The 21,164-nt window shown below is 37.3% G+C and overlaps 1 protein-coding gene across 3 annotated transcripts in view; it reads left to right on the top strand.

The window, feature by feature from the left end:
* ATP10D (ATPase phospholipid transporting 10D (putative)) overlaps window positions 1-21,164 on the top strand; it is a 142,764-nt gene that overhangs the window by 32,081 nt on the left and 89,519 nt on the right. The window lies entirely within an intron of this gene.

The following is a 21,164-nucleotide window of genomic DNA, read 5'->3' as shown; positions in this document are numbered from 1 at the left end:
TCACCCCTCCCCCTCCCCATATCCTCAAGTCCATTCTTTAGTAGGTCTGTGTCTTTATTCCCATCTTGCCACTAGGTTTTTCATGACCTTTTTTTTTTTTTCCTTAGATTCCATATATATGTATTAGCATACTGTATTTGTTTTTCTCTTTCTGACTTACTTCACTCTGTATGACAGACTCTAACTCCAACCACCTCATTACAACTACCTCCATTTCATTTCTTTTTATGGCTGAGTAATATTCCATTGTATATATGTGCCACATCTTCTTTATCCATTCATCCGATGATGGACACTTTGGTTGCTTCCATGTCCTGGCTATTGTAAATAGAGCTGCAATGAACATTTTGGTACATGACTCTTTTTGAATTATGGTTTTCTCAGGGTATATGCCCAGTAGTGGGATTGCTGGGTCGTATGGTAGTTCTATTTTTAGTTTTTTAAGGAACCTCCATACTGTTCTCCATAGTGGCTGTATCAATTTACATTCCCACCAACAGTGCAAGAGGGTTCCCTTTTCTCCACACACTCTCCAGCATTTATTGTTTCTGGATTCTTTGATGATGGCCATTCTGACCGGTGTGAGATGATACCTCATTGTAGTTTTGATTTGCATTTCTCTAATGATTAAGGATGTTGAGCATTCTTTCATGTGTCTGTTGGCCATCTGTATATCTTCTTTGGAGAAATGTCTATTCAGGTCTTCTGCCCATTTTTGGATTGGGTTGTTTCTTTCTTTAATATTGAGCTGAATGAGCTGTTTATATATTTTGGAGATTAATCCTTTGTTGATTCGTTTGCAAATATTTTCTCCCATTCTGAGGGTTGTCTTTTCGTCTTGTTTATGGTTTCCTTTGCTGTGCAAAAGCTTTGACATTTCATTAGGTCCCATTTGTTTATTTTTGTTTTTATTTCCATTACTCTAGGAGGTGGATCAAAAAAGATCTTGCTGTGATTTATGTCAAAGAGTGTTCTTCCTATGTTTTCCTCTAAGAGTTTTATAGTGTCCAGTCTTACATTTAGGTCTCTAATCCATTTTGAGTTTATTTTTGTGTATGGTGTTAGGGATTATTCTAATTTCATTCTTTTACATGTAGCTGTCCAGTTTTCCCAGCACCACTTATTGCAGAGACTGTCTTTTCTCCATTGTATATCTTTGCCTCCTTTGTCATAGATTAGTTGACCATAGGTGCGTGGGTTTATCTCTGGGCTTTCTATCTTGTTCCATTGATCTGTGTTTCTGTTTTTGTGCCAGTACCATATTGTCTTGATTACTGTAGCTTTGTAGTATAGTCTGAAGTCAAGGAGTCTGATTCCTCCAGCTCCGTTTTTTTCCCTCAAGACTGCTTTGGCTATTCGGGGTCTTTTGTGTCTCCATACAAATTTTAAGATGATTTGTTGTAGCTCTGTAAAAAATGCCATTGGTAATTTGATAGGGATTGCATTGAATCTGTAGATTGCTTTGGGTAGTATACTCATTTTCACAATGTTGATTCTTCCAATCCAAGAACATGGTATATCTCTCCATCTGTTGGTATCATCTTTAATTTCTTTCATCAATGTCTTATAGTTTTCTGCATACAGGTCTTTTGTCTCCCTAGGTAGGTTTATTCCTAGGTATTTTATTCTTTTTGTTGCAATGGTAAATGGGAGTGTTTCCATAATTTCTCTTTCAGATTTTTCATCATTAGTGTATAGGAATGCAAGAGATTTCTGTGCATTAATTTTGTATCCTGCAACTTTACCAAATTCATTGATTAACTCTACTAGTTTTCTGGTGGCATTTTTAGGATTCTCTATTATAGTATCATGTCATCTGCAAGCAGTGACAGTTTTACTTCTTCTTTTCCAATTTGTATTCCTTTTATTTCTTTTTCTTCTCTGATTGCCGTGGCTAGGACTTCCAAAACTATGTTGAATAATAGTGGTGAGAGTGGACATCCTTGTCTCGTTCCTGATCTTAGAGGAAATGCTTTCAGTTTTTCACCATTGAGAATGATGTTTGCTGTGGGTTTGTTGTATATGGCCTTTATTATGTTGAGGTAGGTTTCCTCTATGCCCACTTTCTGGAGAGTTTTTATCATAAATGGGTGTTGAATTTTGTCAAAAGCTTTTTCTGCATCTATTGAGATGATCATATGGTTTTTATTCTTCAATTTGTTAATATGGTGTATCACATTGATTGATTTGCATATATTGAAGAATCCTTGCATCCCTGGGATAAATCCCACTTGATCGTGGTGTGTGATCCTTTTAATGTGTTTTTGGATTTTGTTTGCTAGTATTTTGTTGAGGATTTTTGCATCTATATTCATCAGTGATATTGGTCTGTAATTTTCTTTTTTTGTAGTATCCTTGTCTGGTTTTGGTATCAGGGTGATGGTGGCCTCATAGAGTGAGTTTGGGAGTGTTCCTTCCTCTGCAGTTTTTTGGAAGAGTTTGAGAAGGATGGGTGTTAGCTCTTCTCTAAATGTTTGATAGAATTCACCTGTGAAGCCATCTGGTCCTGGACTTTTGTTTGTTGGAAGATTTTTAATCACAGTTTCAACTTCATTATTTGTGATTGGTCTGTTCGTATTTTCTGTTTCTTCCTGGTTCAGTCTTGGAAGATTATACCTTTCTAAGAATTTGTCCATTTCTTCTAGGTTGTCCATTTTATTGGCATAGAGTTGCTTGTAGTAGTCTCTTAGGATGCTTTGTATGTCTGCAGTGTCTGTTGTAATTTCTCCTTTTTCATTTCTAATTTTATTAATTTGAGTCCTCTCCCTCTTTTTCTTGATGAGTCTGGCTAATGGTTTATCAATTTTGTTTATCTTCTCAGAGAACCAGCTTTTAGTTTTATTGATCTTTGCTATTGTTTTCTTTGTTTCTATTTCATTTATTTCCACTCTGATCTTTATGATTTCTTTCCTTCTGCTAACTTTGGGTTTTGTTTGTTCTTCTTTCTCTAGTTCCTTTAGGTGTAAGGTTAGATTGTTTACTTGAGATTTTTCTTGTTTCTTGAGGTAGGCTTATATAGCTATAAACTTCCCTCTTAGAACTGCTTTTGCTGCATCCCATAGGTTTTGGATCATCGTGTTTTCATTGTCATTTGTCTCTATGTGTTTTTTGATTTCCTCTTTGATTTCTTCAGTGATCTCTTGGTTATTTAGTAACGTATTGGTTAGCCTCCATGTGTTTATGCTTTTCACGTTTTTTTCCCTGTAATTCATTTCTAATCTCATAGCGTTGTGGTCAGAAAAGATGCTTGATACGATTTCAATTTTCTTAAATTTACTGAGGCTTGATTTGTGACCCAAGATGTGATCTCTCCTGGAGAATGTTCCGTGCGCACTTGAGAAGAACGTGTAATCTGCTGTTTTTGGATGGAATGTCCTATAAATATCAATTAAATCTATCTGGTCTATTGTGTCATTTAAAGTTTCTGTTTCCTTTTTAATTTTCATTTTGGTTGATCTGTCCATTGGTGTAAGTGAGGTGTTAAAGTCCCCCACTATTATTGTGTTAGTGTCGATTTCCTCTGTTATAGCTGTTAGCAGTTGCCTTATGTATTAAGGTGCTCCTATGTTGGGTGCATATATATTTATAATTGTTATATCTTCTTCTTGGATTGCTCCCTTGATCATTATGTAGTGTCCTTCCTTGTCTCTTGTAACAGTCTTTATTTTAAAGTCTATTTTATCTGATATGAGTATAGCTACTCCAGCTTTCTTTTGATTTCCATTTGCATGGAATATATCTTTTTCCATCCCCTCACTTTCAGTCTGTATGTGTCCCTAGGTCTGAAGTGGGTCTCTTGTAGAACAGTATATATATGGGTCTTGTTTTTGTATCCATTCAGCAAGCCTGTGTCTTTTGGTTGGAGCATTTAATCCCTTCACATTTAAGGTAATTATCAATATGTATGTTCCTATGACCATTTTCTTAATTGTTATGGGTCTGTTTTTGTAGGTCCTTTTCTTCTCTTGTGTTTCCCACTTAGAGAAGTTCCTTTAGCATTTATTGTAGAGCTGGTTTCATGGTGCTGAATTCTCTTAGGTTTTGCTTGTCTGCAAAGCTTTTGATTTCTCCATCGAATCTGAATGAGATCCTTGCCAGGTAGAGTAATCTTGGTTGTAGGTTCTTCCCTTTCATCACTCTAAGTATATCATGCCACTCCCTTCTGGCTTGTAGAGTTTCCGCTGAGAAATCAGCTGTTAACCTTATGGGAGTTCCCTTGTATGTTTTTTGTCGTTTTTCCCTTGCTACTTTCAATAATTTTTCTTTGTCTTTAATTTTTGCCAATTTGATTACTATGTGTCTGGGCATGTTTCTCCTTGGGTTTATCCTGTATGGGACTGTCTGCTCTTTCTGGACTTGGGTGGCTATTTCCTTTCCCATGTTAGGGAAGTTTTCGACTATGATCTCTTCAAATATTTTCTCTGGTCCTTTGTCTCTCTCTTCTCCTTCTGGGACCCCTATATTGCAAATGTTGTTGCATTCAGTGTTGTCCCAGAGGTCTCTTAGGCTGTCTTCATTTCTTTTCATTCTTTTTTCTTTATTCTGCTTCGCAGCAGTGAATTCCACCATTCTGTCTTCCAGGTCACTTATCCGTTCTTCTGCCTCAGTTATTCTGCTATTGATTCCTTCTAGTGTAGTTTTCATTTCAGTTACTGTATTGTTCATCTCTGTTTGTTTGTTCTTTAATTCTTCTAGGTCTTTTTTAAACACTTCTTGCATCTTCTCGATCTTTGCCTCCATTCTTTTTTCAGGTCCTGGATCATCTTTACTATCATTATTCTGAATTCTTTTTCTGGAAGGTTGCCTATCTCCACTTCATTTAGTTGTTTTTCTGAGGTTTTATCTTGTTCCTTCATCTGGTATATAGCCCTCTGCCTTTTCATCTTGTCTATCTTTCTGTGAATGTGGTTTTTGGTCCACAGGCTGCAGGATTGTAGTGTTTCTTGCTTCTGCTGTCTGCCCTCTGGTGGTTGAGGCTATCTAAGAGGCTTGATGGGAGGCTCTCTGAACATGTTGATTCTTGAGCCCCACCCCAGACCTGCTGAATCAGAGACACAAGGGTGTGGCTTAGGATATTCTGTTGCATGCTGGAGTTTGTTAGCCACAAGCAGAGCATCTTGAAATGACTATGCACAAGAATGTTTTTCTTTGTAAGACAAGTGAGATCATGTATATATTCCAAGTTATTTGTTTGTTGGCTGGTGATGACCTCGGAAATTTTAAAGTACTGACTGGGCCTGTGGGAATTCATTATCCTGTATTTACCTTTGGTAATCTGCCCTGCTACAAGCTTCATTAAACAGCCGTTAAGGGAAACAGGGTTTTTGAGAACTGTCTGCTTTCAAGTACATTTGTGTACAAGAAGGAACATAGTATGGTATTTTATCTCAGGTACACTCTTATTGAATGACTTGTTTTTAATGCTGTCTAGAAAAAATAATAAAGACCCTAGTTAGAAATAATTTAGCTTAAAATGATTATATTTCATTATTTTTAATTTTATATATAAATAGGACTGTATAGTTGGAAAAGCATGCGTTTGGAATAAAAAATTGTGTGCCTTGAGTTCTAAAACCTTCCCTGACCTTTTGTTTCTCCCTCTGAAAAATGGAAATGAAACTCTACAGCAAGTTGTGAAATTTAATTTAAATATGTGAAATGTATTTCATAAACAGTAATAATCATTATAGAAGTGTTAGCATTTATTCTCTAAGCAATTCTTGGTTTATATTTACTTTTGAACTTACTTGATTTTATGATTAAAATTTATAGCTTGTAGATTTCAGAACTTTGTTTTTTTCACCTTCTCTGAGTGAAAAGAATATTGGATCATGTAGTATGCAGACCTAATGCTAACGGCAACATTAGACTGTTTCATAGCAATTAGTTACAACTTCTTCCTTCAAACACTTTAATTTTAAAAAATTATAAATCAATACATTTTCAATGTAACAAAGAAAAGAAAGAAAATTAACAATCTTTTTCTATTTATTCCCTTTTTATTCCCTCCTTGAGATAACCAATTTTTACAGCCTCGTGTGAATTATTCTATACTTTTATTCATGTCCTTGAAAATGTATATAAACATACACACATCCAGGCAGTTTGTGTTATCAAGTGAAGTAAGCCAAGGCCAGGCCAACTGTAGATTCAACAATGCAGTAAGAAATGGAACCTAGACCTATGAATCTGTGGTGCAGGAAGATAGTTCTTGGTTGCTAATCAGTAGACCCTTCTGTGATAATGTGACCCTCTTACAGCCTACGAATTTGAAAAGGCAGTGGGCTTGTGTTCCAGGATCTTGTGACCCGGTTGGCTCCTCATTTCCCACAGTGGACAAAACTACTAAATAGTCATAGCTTCATGAGGAACTAGGCAGGTGATAGGAGCTACACCCACTCGTGTGTATCCTAGATCTTTGCAAATCCTGTTTACTGATTAGGTAGTAAACCAAAGTGAAATTTAAACTGTGTCCAAGTTCTCCTTTTCACCATTCTTTGAACCCAGGTCGGTCATTTTGGTTTGTTCCTCATTTGTTTTTACAAATTTTGGATTGTTACATTTACATTTCTCTGTCATTTCCTTTTTTTTTTTATTTTTTGCTTCAATACATAATAGTCATCAGTCCAGGTCAATGGTTAGAGAAATGTTATTTTTAATTATGCATAATATCCTATAATGTGGATATGTTATGATTTAGTCAGCTGTTCTCCAGTTGACTTTCATGATATTTCCAGGTTATTGTTAGTGCCAAAAAAACCCAACTACAACATACATTCTTGTATATATACTTATAGGTAAGACTTCCCAAAGTGGAATTGCTTTGTCAATTGTTATATGTATTTAAAATTTTGAGAGATACTGTCAATTTTGGGGCGTGGGGTGATAGGAGGAGGAAGATTGCAGCAATTTACACTCCCATTGCCAGGGGGTTTGAGTCTCCCTATCCTCACCAGCACTGGCTATAATTAATAGTTTTAATATTTATCGATTATATGGATAAAAGTATCTCCATGATAGCTTTAGTTTGCAACCCTCTGGTGACTACTGAGATTGTCTCTTCATATTTATTGGCCCTTTGGATTTTCTCTTCTGAGAATTGCTTATTCATATTCCTTGCCCAATTCTATTGGGCTTTTCATTTTTTTCTTATAAATTTATATAACTAATTTGGATACTAGGAATATTAAGAGTTTGCCAGTCATTATGAGCTGCACTTGTCTCTTGATTTTATTTTTGACTTTTACTATATATGATAGATGATAGATAAATGAATGGTTAAATTATTTGTCTTTACTAACTTCTCTCTTGCTTAGGAAAGGTTTTCCCAGCTAACAGTAATAAAATATTATTCTAAATCTTCTGGTAAATTTACTGTAATTTTTTTTTTTTTTTTTTTTTTTTTGGCTGTGTTGGGTCTTCGTTTGTGTGTGAGGGCTTTCTGTAGTTGCGGTGAGCGGAGGCCAGTCTTCATCGCGGTGCGCGGGCCTCTTACTATTGCGGCCTCTCTTGTTGCGGAGCACAGGCTCCAGACGCGCAGGCTCAGTAGTTGTGGCTCACGGGCCCAGTTGCTCCGTGGCATGTGGGATCTTCCCAGATTGGGGCTCGAACCCGTGTCCCCTGCATTGGCAGGTGGACTCTCAACCACTGCACCACCAGGGAAGCCCCTACTGTAATTTTTAAAAACTTAAAAGCTTCTAATCTGTCTAGAGATTTGTTTTTAAGTTATTAAATTTTAAAAAGTCATTAAAATATTTTAATAAAAGTGCTATTTTTAATGTATAAAGTAGGAATTTAGCTTTCTTGTTTTCAAGTTGGATGACCATTTATTCCAGAGTTATTAAACAAATTACCATTTACCCAAGTTGAAATTCCACTTATGCCATATATTACCTTCCTATTTATACAAGGATCTACTTTTGGACCCTCTGCGTTAATTTTCTATAAATAATTAGAAATTTAGTGGCTTAAAACAACTCCAGCTTACTGTATAGTGTATAATTCTGTAGGTCAGAAGTCCAGGTACAGTGAGATTAGGATTTTTGCTCAGGTTCTCAAAGGCTGAGATTAAGATGTCATCCAGACTGAGTTCTCCTCTGAAAACTTTGGGGAAGAATCCGCTTCCAACTTTATTCAAGTTGCTGGCAGAATTCAGGTTCCTTGTGGTTGTAGGGCCTAGGTCTCTTTTTTCTTGCTGGCTGTCAGTTGAGGATGCTGTCAACCCTTCCAGACCACCAGCAGCCTTTCTTTTGAGTTGTATTTCATTTGCTAAATTTTATTGAGCTTTTCCAACAATATTCATAAGTGGCAATTATAAAGAAGTTTATACTTACATGTTTTTAGTACAGATATTTATATGATGGTAATAAATGTTTATTACAATAAAATGTGTTTTTTCTACCACATAGTTGCCTTGCTATGAAATAGTATTGCAAGTTGGGTGTATGTAGCTTTTGGTTTGTATTAATCTCCTATCCAATCCCTCTCTCCTAGTGTTAACACGTATTAAGAATCTTGATCTTTAGTATCTGTGGTCATATTAGTTAACTTCTAAATTCCAGATAAAATGTTAATGTCACTTAAAGCAAGGTGTCCAGAGTCAGGTGGCTTTGGACACTGCATTTCTGGGTAATATTAGGCTTCAAGCAGCCATGCTGAGCCTAGGAACATGCAGTCCTTTTCATGTAGTTAATCTTTAATGGTATTTTTCCATCACTAACCAGCAGCAAGTTCGTTGTAATCCAAATTTTCACATAGTAGTAGTTTGCTGTTAAACTAAAAACAAAGTTAAGAATGGAGACTAATAAAACCTGTGTAAACTATAGTTCTTTTTGTTTTTGTTTTTTTGAATGAAATACTCAGTCTTCTCCCTACCTTTAAGGACAGAAGCTCATTCAGGAGTAATATATCCAGGTCTAAAACATTCTTTCTTGTTCCAAGTGATAATTGACCTTTAAGCACTTCGTTCTTGGTATATTTTTAAAATTTTGTGTTAATTCTCAAGGCAGGGTTCCAATCAGTGGCAGAGTATCAGGTCAAATAAAGCATGGAACCATCTAGTTTATTAGCAGAAAACCATGACAAGTCGGCTCTTCCTGGAGTGGGTTAAATCTTAGAATTACGAATGATGTTATTGAAAGATCCTAAAAATGCTTCACAATAAGTTGCTCATTGGAGCTTTTGTCCACAAGGTTGCTCTGTTTACCCCTGGGAACAGTTGAGAGAGTATTGCTCTGCTCAGCTAGTTGGTTGCCTGGCAGATTCTCCAGTTCAGTGAAGAGCAAAGTTGCTAAAGCTGCGTGTGACCATGTGGTTGAGTGTGAGTTACATACACTTGAAGAAATTAAACATAAATGAGTAACTGGGTATAGTCGTTACTATCAATGCCATGCATACCAATTCTCAATTAATACTTCTGAATAAATACTGTAGTTGGGAGAACATTTCTCAGATTATCACCACAGTTGTTAATCTTTACTTAGCACTTACTGTGGTTCACACCCTGCTCTAAGGGCTTTACATATATTAACTCACTTAATCCTCACAACAGTCCTTTGATCAAGGTTAGGTGGCAAGTGGAGGTGCCAGGAATTAATGTCGGTGTCTGGCTCCTGAGTCTATGCTCATAATCACTAATATATGCTTATTGGTCTTACAAATCTAGAAGGAAAGAATGATTTCCTGAAAAAGTCTTTCAAGCCTGGAGGAGCAGATTCCTTCTATTAATAAAGGTAGAATGATGCAGTCACAAGCTGAAATTGACTGCTTCTGTTGCCTCAAACTTTCATCTTTTCCTTTTGCGGAAGGAAAGCCAGGCTGAGCCGTGAAAGAGGTAACAGGGTGTTTTTGTTTCCATTTCCCATACTATTACTTTTCTATAAAATTCAATGATCGATGGTCATTTGTTGATCATCCTCACTTTGGCCAAGCATTAGACTCTGTGGAGTCTGGACGGGACTTAGCTGTGTTCCCTGACTTTGAAGAATGAAGCTACCTGCAGCCCACTGTAGCAGGAGCAGTGACTGAGCCGTGCTCAGGACTGTTACGGGAGCAGAGAAGGGAATGCCCCATTGTATCTCCTGTGTGGATCCTTCTCCATCTCCCCTACTCTAAGGTAAAGCTAAAACAGTCTAGAGGGTGAAGAGAGGCTGATGTGGTGAGTGGGAATACGATTGATAAGCCTGCTAGAAAGAGAGGGCAGCATTTGCACAGTTGCAGGGTATAGGTTATACTTTGCAACCTCCTTGATAAGTCACCTGGGTACTTATTAAATTCCACATTGGTGGGCCCCATTCTATAGCCTCTGAATCAGAATCTCCAGGGGAAGTGCCTAGGGGACTGATTAACAGGGCCCTCAGGGCACTCTTGTCAGTCAGGGGAGCTTGGAAAACACCGCCCAAGTGGAATACAGTTTGTTCACAAACAGAATGAATTTTAGAGCAAACGGTTGAGGATGAGATCAGGTGGTCTGAAGGTCAGTTTATGTCTTGCTGTCTTTTGTGATTGTTTGGATTTCTATTTGTATCCTACTGAATGCTGCTTACTTCTCAAGTATCAACAGATAAATAGAACATTTACTTAGACTTGGACAACTTTAATTTGCAAGCAGTGTGTTGAAAGTTCGGACTTTAGCTCAATTTACAGGGTTTCCAACCTTGACTTATTTATGCTGAGAAACAGCCAAGGAGAAGAGTGGGGAAAAGAATGAACATTGTTCATCTGCGGTGTGCCCCATGACTCTTAACGGCATCTCATTCTATTCACTAGCAAGCTGAGGCTAGGAGGTCAGTTACATAGGCCACAGAGCTATTAAGTGATGCAACCGATATTCAAACCTGGGTCTATAGAGCAGGAGGAATTTGATTTGTCAAAAAGTGGTGATCAGAGTGCTCATTCACTCAATTAAAATAGGTGAACCAGAAAATGCAGGGTTAGGGTCAGGGGCTGTGATGAAAAAGCTTCAACATTTGTTACCATGTGAAAATATGTGCCCAATATTCTGTATTTTTTTCTTTTTAAGAGAAGCTAATTATCAGTATTTTATGTAAATTTGTCTCCATTTTAAAATGTTGGTCCTATATTCAAAAAATGTAAAACAATGTGTTTGGCAACACCATGATACAAAATACATCATTGGGTAGAATTTTGCTTAAGGGCTACTGGTATGTGACTTCTAGATTAAATAATCTCTAAAGCCTAAGCTTTAAAATGTCATGATTCTTGTTGATTCTTGATGAGGTATGATTTACTGTGATTCGCTTTCCTTTCATATCTTAAAGAATTTTTTCTGAATATTTATGTGAAATATTAATAATGAAGCCTTCTCTAAGTGTCAGTATACTTTTAACTTTGCTGGGGTAGATGGGGAAGGATGAAAAGGCTACTTCTGGCTTCTTGCTACTGGGGAAAGTATTGCCCTCCCCTGCGTCTTCTAGTCTACCTGCTGTTTTTCAGTGCCTTTCTACTATCCGAGGAGCTAAAAATGGCTCTGTCCACTTCCACGTATGCTTTCAACCCATGTGGATCCACATGCAATCAGTGTCTCTCCCAAGTGTGTAGAGCAACATATTAGTGAACCTTGAAACCAATTCAGTGCAGCTTGACCAGTATTAAAATGAGAGAGACTGAGAAAGAGAATAGAGTAGGATAGAAGATGCATGCATGGCAAGTAGGAAGGGCAAGAATTGTTCTGTAGGACTTTGTTTTAGCTGTTATGTGTGTATGTGTGTGTCTGTGTTCCAGGTTGCATCATAGAATGTATTTCTTACTGGCCTGGCAGTTAACAAATTTTGTAAGCACTGAGCTAGAGTGACTAAATATTGATAGATCCTTGGTCGTTCCTCCTCGATCTAAGATGGTAAAAATTCTAAGCTGGAAATTTGAAAGAATTTTTACCTCATGTTAATTACCTCCACACTTGGTCCTTTTTGTTCAATCCCTTGAAAACATTAACAACTTCTCTATCTCGGGGGTCCCCAACCCCCCTCTCCACCCACGGGCCAGAGGTGAGCGGTGAGCGTACCGGCCAGCCAAAGCTTCATCTACCGCTCCCCATGGCTCACATTACTGCCTGAACTATCCCCCCCTCCCCTGTCTGTGGAAAAACTGTCTTCCACGAAACTGGTCCCTGGTGCCAAAAAGGTTGGGGACCGCTGTTTTATCTTATATTTATCAGTCCTTTGATCCAATAATTACTTTTCAGGCAGGAGTGGCAGTGCTGAAGGGAGGGAGGGAGGGACACTACAAAATGATAAGCCACATGGCCTTGGAGAGTAGGACAGAGACTCCATGACCGAGAGAGGATGCTGAAGAGAGGGCAGTGAGCCAGCTCCAATTCTATCTTTACTGAAATTCCTTGAAAATGAAAAGGGAGAAGGGGGAGGACAATATGTGAGTGAATAGAGCAACTAATGCAAGTCTAAGGGCACTGAAAAGGCACAGAGGACCTAGGGATACTTTGGCAATGAAATGTTTTCCATTTGTAGAATTGCCTCTTCGGAACTCAGTGAATGGGGAAAGGTGAAGTTCTTGAGATATACCATGAATTACCTGAAGTTAACACCCCCTACGTGCTGTATTTGTTTAATTATTACTAAGTTTGCGTTCTGAAGAAATTGTATTCCGAAATTTAAAAATCTAAGTAGAATCTAGATTGTTGTGTGAGATTGTGGGCCCTAGAGGGATACACACTGCTCTGTCTTAATAAGAATTTAATTGCAAGTGAAAACTTCTCTTTTAAAGTTGCCAGAAATAATATAAAATTGGTACTAATTTCAACCTTCTGAAAATTATGAGGTTTGTCATAATGGTCACCTGATGGGATGAAATGCATGAAAAGCCCTTAGTGCTTGTGTTAAGTATTTTACATTATCTGTTGATTCATTGATAAAGCACTATCTTACATCCTTATTCTGGGGAGATGTTATGAACTACTTTAATAACTCCTAGCTCTCATTACTAGTTATAGGTTAAGAAGCTATTTTTATATGCAGTTGACCCTTGAACAATGCAGGTTTGAATTTCAGGGATCCACTTATACTCGGATATTTTTCAGTAGTAAATATTACAATACTACCAAATCCTAGTTGGTTGAATCTGCGGATGCCTAGGAACTGTGGAAATGGATGGCCAAGTACAAGTTATGGGTAGATTTTCTACTTTGAGGAAGGCGGGCACTCCTAATCCCTACATTGTTCAAGGGTCAACTGTACTGAAGTGAAAACTAGGCTTTTCAAATTACGTCAGAGACGGATTTTTAAAACATTATATTGAAAAGATAGGATTATTTTGACCAGTTTACATGGATTTAGCTCTCTATGGACAGATAATTGAGAGAGCAAACTCCAAAGGGCAGCAAACTGATGGGGTAGAATTTTTTTTGTCTTGTTTCCATTACTAGTATAAAACTGATAAAACCAACTTTATGGGTATTTTCTCTCACTAACAGTAGACGCTATGTATTGTGGGTCCAATATCCAGGCAAAAATACACACATTTGGAGGCCAGTGTATTCTTCCCATTAAGAATTCTTCCCATTTGTTTGCTTTAGATCATATAAATTTTAAAGATCTGATGAGTTCTTGTGAGATTATTTGTGATTCAACTTATTTTCTGTAAATACAGTGATAAAGTGATGCTACATAACTGTAATCCCTGGGATTGCTTAAAGACCAATATAGAGTAAACAAGTGTATTAGCTAGAATGGATTATTAAAAACAGTGATTCACTAGAATTACTAGAATAGGACCAAATCTTTCAGTGCTGCTAGGTAATGATTTATGATTTCAGATCCATGAACGCTGGATACAGTTTTAACGTCCTTAGGGGGAAATTATTAATTTCTGATTAGTATAACATTATAGAGAAAATAATCAATAGACATGTTATAAACTTAAAATGAAACTTAGGAAGGAAGCAAGCTTAAGTAATTTGCCCAGACTGTTTCAGTGCCTTGAACACTATTTTGCACTTGGGATTGCATTTATATATTTACGTACCTGTTGCCTCACCTAGACCCTGAGATCCTAGAGATGAGGACCTGGATCCATCATCTCTGTGTCCCTAGCCAGTGTAGTTTCTAGCACATAACCTAGTTTTTCTGCAAATGTGGTCATGGACCACCTGAATCAGATTCATCTGGGGAGTTTTGTTACCAATTCATATTATCAGGACGCACCCACAGATTTACTAAAAATCTCCAGAGGTGCACTCCAACCTAAAACGATCAAGTAAATGCAATGACATTGATGAAGCAAGGATAGAAAGCAAGGCCTCCAGACCTTTCCCTCCGCACACTTGCTGACATGCTCGTAGCCTGCTGGATGAACTTTGGGTATCTACTAAGTGCCAGCTGCTCTGGATACAAAGTTAAATGAAGCACATTAACAGTTAAAAGCAGACTGTTGAGTTGGAAAGATTTGATTTGAGTCAGCCTTACCTACTTACTAATCACATGAATTTCAACGTGTCACTAAACTTCTCTAAGCCTGTTTCCTCTTTCGTAAAATGGAAATAATGACTGTATCATAAGATTGATGTAAATACTAGATACGATAAGGCATGTAAAACGCTTTGCAAAGTGCTTGGAATAGAGCGTGCTCTTAATAAATGTTAGCTTTTTTTTTTTTTCCTTTTTTAAATTAATGGGCATGCGTTCTAGTCAGGGCTGAATTTCTTGGAAAATAAGAGACATTTGAAAATGAGGAAAATAAGGAAGAGATTAGATAGGAGTTAGGTTTGTTTTCTATCACACCACCCCCAAAACATGGTGGTGTAACTTCTACTGACTCAGTTTGGTGGGTTGGCAGTTGGGGTTGTGCTCAGTTGGGACAGCTTATCTCGGTGCTAGATTGTGTCCTCTGGGCACACTCACGTGTTGGCGGTCAGCTGGCAGTCAGTGGCCTCATCCATATGTTGACAGGAGCAATAGTTGCTAAGTGGGTCAGGAGTACTCATCATCCAGGAGACCAGCCTAGGCTCAGGCATGTGGTAGTGGGAAAAATGGAGTCAAGGAAGTCCCGTGAGCAAGCACTTTTCAAGCCTCTGCTTGTATCAGGTTTACTAGTGTTTCATTAGCCAAAGCAAGGCACATGGGCAAGCGTAGCTGCAACGGGTAGAGAAAGACTTCACCCCTTGATGGGTAAAAGGATGTGCATACAGGGATGGAAAGCATTTGTGGCCTTTTTTTTTTTTTTTTTTTAGTGAAATAGGGAGTATTTTCTTTTTTCTTTTTTTAAACTTTATTTATTTATTTTATTTATGGCTGTGTTGGGTCTTCGTTTCTGTGCGAGGGCTTTCTCTAGTTGTGGCAAGCGGGGGCCACTCTTCATCGCGGTGCACGGGCCTCTCACTATCGCGGCCTCTCTTGTTGCGGAACACAGGCTCCAGACGCGCAGGCTCAGTAAGTGTGGCTCACGGGCCCAGCTGCTCCGCGGCATGTGGGATCTTCCCAGACCAGGGCTCGAACCCGTGTCCCCTGCATTGGTGGGCAGACTCTCAACCACTGCGCCACCAGGGAAGCCCCCATTTTTGTTATCTGCACAGAATGGGTTTTTTTTTTTTTCACACACACACACACACTGTATTTTATTTTTACAAGAGATAAGTAGACTGACACCAAGCATTGTACATGGATGACCACAACAAAAGCAACAATGATTGCAATTACCAAACATGAAACACACTCATACTATGTCATAATATTGACATTCAGTCCAGTAATCCTCCACTGTAACAGCTCCTTTACTTTGCAGTGAAAATTGATTTGTATATTCTTTGCCTCGGAGTCCTTGTGGGATTTTTTTTTTTTAATTCAGACAGAAAGTCACAGAAATTATACTCATCCTCATCAGTTCACTCAGTCCCATGTAATTAATTTTTTTTTTATCTTGATCTTTTGTTAGCACTTTTATGAGTTCATCAGTTTTTCATTAGAGTTCTGAAAATGCTTATTCATTCAGTTCAGCAGTACAGTCAGTTACCAGAAACCTGTACTTGTCAGAGTCTTTTCCATGAATTTCTTGAAGATGAAAGCCTTTTATAGGAACATATTTGCAAAAGCATCAGAGTACACCCAGAACTGTCTGTAAATGACAAAAGACTTAAAAATGACCACTGTTAAAGATTTGATGAAAGTTCATAATAATGCAGTTGACAAGAAAATTAGTTATTTCTGAGATATACATTTTAAAGTAATAACTAGGATTATTACTTATAACATTATACCAGAATATATAAGATTTTTAGAAATTTCATGTAATGTCTGAAACATTTATATTAACATATTTCCATACATATTTCCATACAAATACAAATATAAGATTTTTAGAAATTTCATATAATGTCTGAAACCTTTATATTAACATATTTCCATACATATTTCCATACAAATACAAATATAAGATTTTTAGAAATTTCATGTAATGTCTGAAACATTTATATTAACATATTTCCATACAAATAACCCAATGAAAGTTTAGTATTAGTTGTTTTGTTTGTTGTTTTATACTGCAGGTTCTTATTAGGCATCAATTTTATACACATCAGTGTATACATGTCAATCCCAATCGCCCAATTCAGCACACCACCATCCCCACCTCACCGCAGTTTTCCCCCCTTGGTGTCCATATGTCCATTCTCTACATCTGTGTCTCAACTTCTGCCCTGCAAACTGGCTCATCTGTACCATTTTTCTAGGTTCCACATACCTGCATTAATATACGATATTTGTTTTTCTCTTTCTGACTTACTTCACTCTGTATGACAGTCTCTAGATCCATCCACTTCTCAACAAATGACTCAATTTCGTTCCTTTTTATGGCTGAGTAATATTCCATTGTATATATGTACCACCACTTCTTTATCCATTCGTCTGTTGCTGGGCATTTAGGTTGCTTCCATGACCTGGCTATTGTAAATAGTGCTGCAATGAACATTGGGGTGCATGTGTCTTTTTGAATTACGGTTTTCTCTGGGTATATGCCCAGTAGTGGGATTGCTGGGTCATATGGTAATTCTATTTTTAGTTTTTTAAGGAACCTCCATATTGTTCTCCATAGTGGCTGTATCAATTTACATTCCCACCAACAGTGCAAGAGGTTTCCCTTTTCTCCACACCCTCTCCAGTATTTGTTGTTTGTTGATTTTCTGATGATGCCCATTCTAACAGGAGTGAGGTGATACCTCATTGTAGTTTTGATTTGCATTTCTCTAATAATTAGTGATGTTGAGCATCTTTTCATGTGCTTCGTGGCCACCTGTATGTCTTCTTTGGAGAAATGTCTATTTAGGTCTTCTGCCCATTTTTGGATTGGGGTGTTTGTTTCTTTAATATTGAGCTGAATGAGCTGTTTATATATTTTGGAGATTAATCCTTTGTCCGTTGATTCGTTTGCAAATATTTTCTCCCATTCTGAGGGTTGTCTTTTCGTCTTGTTTATGGTTTCCTTTGCTGTGCAAAAGCTTTGAAGTTTCATTAGGTCCCATTTGTTTATTTTTGTTTTTATTTCCATTACTCTAGGAGGTGGATCAAAAAAGATCTTGCTGTGATTTATGTCAAAGAGTGTTCTTCCTATGTTTTCCTCTAAGAGTTTTATAGTGTCCAGTCTTATATTTAGGTCTCTAATCCATTTTGAGTTTATTTTTGTGTATGGTGTTAGGGAGTATTCTAATTTCATTCTTTTACATGTAGCTATCCAGTTTTCCCAGCACCACTTATTGAAGAGACTGTCTTTTCTCCATTGTATATCTTTGCCTCCTTTGTCATAGATTAGTTGACCATAGGTGCGTGGGTTAATCTCTGGGCTTTCTATCTTGTTCCATTGATCTATGTTTCTGTTTTTGTGCGAGTACCAAGTTGTCTTGATTACTGTAGCTTTGTAGTAGAGTCTGAAGTCAGGGAGTCTGATTCCTCCAGCTCCATTTTTTTGCCTCAAGACTGCTTTGGCTCTTCGGGGTCTTTTGTGTCGCCATACAAATTTTAAGATTTTTTGTTCTAGTTCCGTAAAAAATGCCATTGGTAATTTGATAGGGATTGCATTGAATCTGTAGATTGCTTTGGGTAGTATACTCATTTTCACAATGTTGATTCTTCCAATCCAAGAACATGGTATATCTCTCCATCTGTTGGTATCATCTTTAATTTCTTTCATCAGTGTCTTATAGTTTTCTGCATACAGGTCTTTTGTCTCCCTAGGTAGGTTTATTCCTAGGTATTTTATTCTTTTTGTTGCAATGGTAAATGGGAGTGTTTCCATAATTTCTCTTTCAGATTTTTCATCATTAGTGTATAGGAATGCAAGAGATTTCTGTGCATTAATTTTGTATCCTGCAACTTTACCATATTCATTAATTAGCTCTAGCAGTTTTCTGGTGGCAGTTTTAGGATTCTCTATGTATAGTATCATGTCATCCGCAAACAGTGACAGTTGTACTTCTTCTTTTCCAATTTGTATTCCTTTTATTTCTTTTTCTTCTCTGATTGCCGTGGCTAGGACTTCCAGAACTATGTTGAATAATAGTGGTGAGAGTGGACATCCTTGTCTCGTTCCTGATCTTAGAGGAAATGCTTTCAGTTTTTCACCATTGAGAATGATGTTTCCTGTGGGTTTGTCACATATGGCCTTTATTATGTTGAGGTAGGTTCCCTCTATGCCCACTTTCTGGAGAGTTTTTATCATAAATGGGTGTTGAATTTTGTTGAAAGCTTTTTCTGCATCTATTGAGATGATCATATGGTTTTTCTCCTTCAATTTGTTAATATGGTGTATCACATTGATTGATTTGCATATATTGAAGAATCCTTGCATCCCTGGGATAAATCCCACTTGATCGTGGTGTGTGATCCTTTTAATGTGTTGTTGGATTTTGTTTGCTAGTATTTTGTTGAGGATTTTTGCATCTATATTCATCAGTGATATTGGTCTGTAATTTTCTTTTTTTGTAGTGTCTTTGTCTGGTTTTGGTATCAGGGTGATGGTGGCCTCATAGAATGAGTTTGGGAGTGTTCCTTCCTCTGCAATTTTTTGGAAGAGTTTGAGAAGGATAGGTGTTAGCTCTTCTCTAAATGTTTGATAGAATTCACCTGTGAAGCCATCTGGTCCTGGACTTTTGTTTGTTGGAAGATTTTTAATCACAGTTTCAATTTCATTACTTGTGATTGGTCTGTTCATATTTTCTGTTTCTTCCTGGTTCAGTCTTGGAAGGTTATACCTTTCTAAAAATTTGTCCATTTCTTCCAGGTTGTCCATTTTATTGGCATAAAGTTGCTTGTAGTAGTCTCTTAGGATGCTTTGTATTTCTGCAGTGTCTGTTGTAACTTCTCCTTTTTCATTTCTGATTTTATTGATTTGAGTCCTCTCCCTCTTTTTCTTGATGAGTCTGGCTAATGGCTTATCAATTTTGTTTATCTTCTCAAAGAACCAACTTTTAGTTTTATTGATCTTTGCTATTGTTTTCTTTGTTTCTATTTCATTTATTTCTGCTCTGATCTTTATGATTTCTTTCCTTCTGCTAACTTTGGGTTTTGTTTGTTCTTCTTTCTCTAGTTTCTTTAGGTGTAAGGTTAGATTGTTTATTTGAGATTTTTCTTGTTTCTTTAGGTAGGCTTGTATAGCTGTAAACTTCCCTCTTCGAACTGCTTTCGCTGCATCCCATAGGTTTTGGGTTGTCGTGTTTTCATTGTCATTTGTCTCTAGGTATTTTTTTATTTCCTCTTTGATTTCTTCAGTGATCTCTTGGTTATTTAGTAACGTATTGTTTAGCCTCCATGTGTTTGTCTTTTTTACGTTTTTTTCCCTGTGATTCATTTCTAATCTCATAGCGTTGTGGTCAGAAAAGATGCTTGATATGATTTCAATTTTCTTAAATTTACTGAGGCTTGATTTGTGACCCAAGATGTGATCTCTCCTGGAGAATGTTCCGTGCGCACTTGAGAAGAACGTGTAATCTGCCGTTTTTGGATGGAATGTCCTATATATATCAATTAAATCTATCTGGTCTATTGTGTCATTTAAAGCTTCTGTTTCCTTATTTATTTTCATTTTCGATGATCTGTCCATTGGTGTAAGTGAGGTGTTAAAGTCCCCCACTATGATTGTGTTACTGTCAATTTCCTCTTTTATAGCTGTTAGCAGTTGCCTTATGTATTGAGGTGCTCCTATGTTGGGTGCATATATATTTATAATTGTTATATCTTCTTCTTGGATTGATCCCTTGATCATTATGTAGTGTCCTTCCTTGTCTCTTGTAACATTCTTTATTTTAAAGTTTATTTTATCTGATATGAGTATAGCTACTCCAGCTTTCTTTTGATTTCCATTTGCATGGAATATCTTTTTCCATCCCCTCACTTTCAGTCTGTATGTGTCCCTAGGTCTAAAGTGGGTCTCTTGTAGACAGCATATATATGGGTCTTGTTTTTGTATCCATTCAGCCAGTCTATGTCTTTTGGTTGGGGCATTTAATCCATTCACGTTTAAGGTAATTATTGATATGTATGTTCCTATGACCATTTTCTTAATTGTTTTGGGTTTGTTTTTGGAGGTCCTTTACTTCTCTTGTGTTTCCCACTTAGAGAAGTTCCTTTAGCATTTGTTGTAGAGCTGGCTTGGTGGTGCTGAATTCTCTTAGCTTTTGCTTGTCTGTAAAGCTTTTGATTTCTCCCTCAAATCTAAATGAGATCCTTGCTGGGTAGAGTAATCTTGGTTGTAGGTTCTTCCCTTTCATCACTTTAAGTATATCATGCCACTCCCTTCTGGCTTGCAGAGTTTCTGCTGAGAAATCAGCTGTTAACCTTATGGGAGTTCCCTTGTATGTTATTTGTCGTTTTTCCCTTGCTGCTTTCAATAATTTTTCTTTGTCTTTAATTTTTGCCACTTTGATTACTATGTGTCTCGGCATGTTTCTCCTTGGGTTTATCCTGTATGGGACTGTCTGCGCTTCCTGGACTTGGGTGGCTATTTCCTTTCCCATGTTAGGGAAGTTTTTGACTATAATCTCTTCAAATATTTTCTCTGGTCCTTTCTCTCTCTCTTCACCTTCTGGGACCCCTATAATGCGAATGTTGTTGTGTTTAATGTTGTCCCAGAGGTCTCTTAAGCTGTCTTCATTTCTTTTCATTCTTTTTTCTTTAGTCTGTTCCGCAGCAGTGAATTCCACCATTCTG

This window comes from Balaenoptera acutorostrata, chromosome 5 (assembly GCF_949987535.1).
Source record: "Balaenoptera acutorostrata chromosome 5, mBalAcu1.1, whole genome shotgun sequence".
Classification (NCBI taxonomy): domain Eukaryota; kingdom Metazoa; phylum Chordata; class Mammalia; order Artiodactyla; family Balaenopteridae; genus Balaenoptera; species Balaenoptera acutorostrata.
Note: the sequence above shows the minus strand (reverse complement) of the source record. Positions and strands in the feature narration are given on the sequence as shown.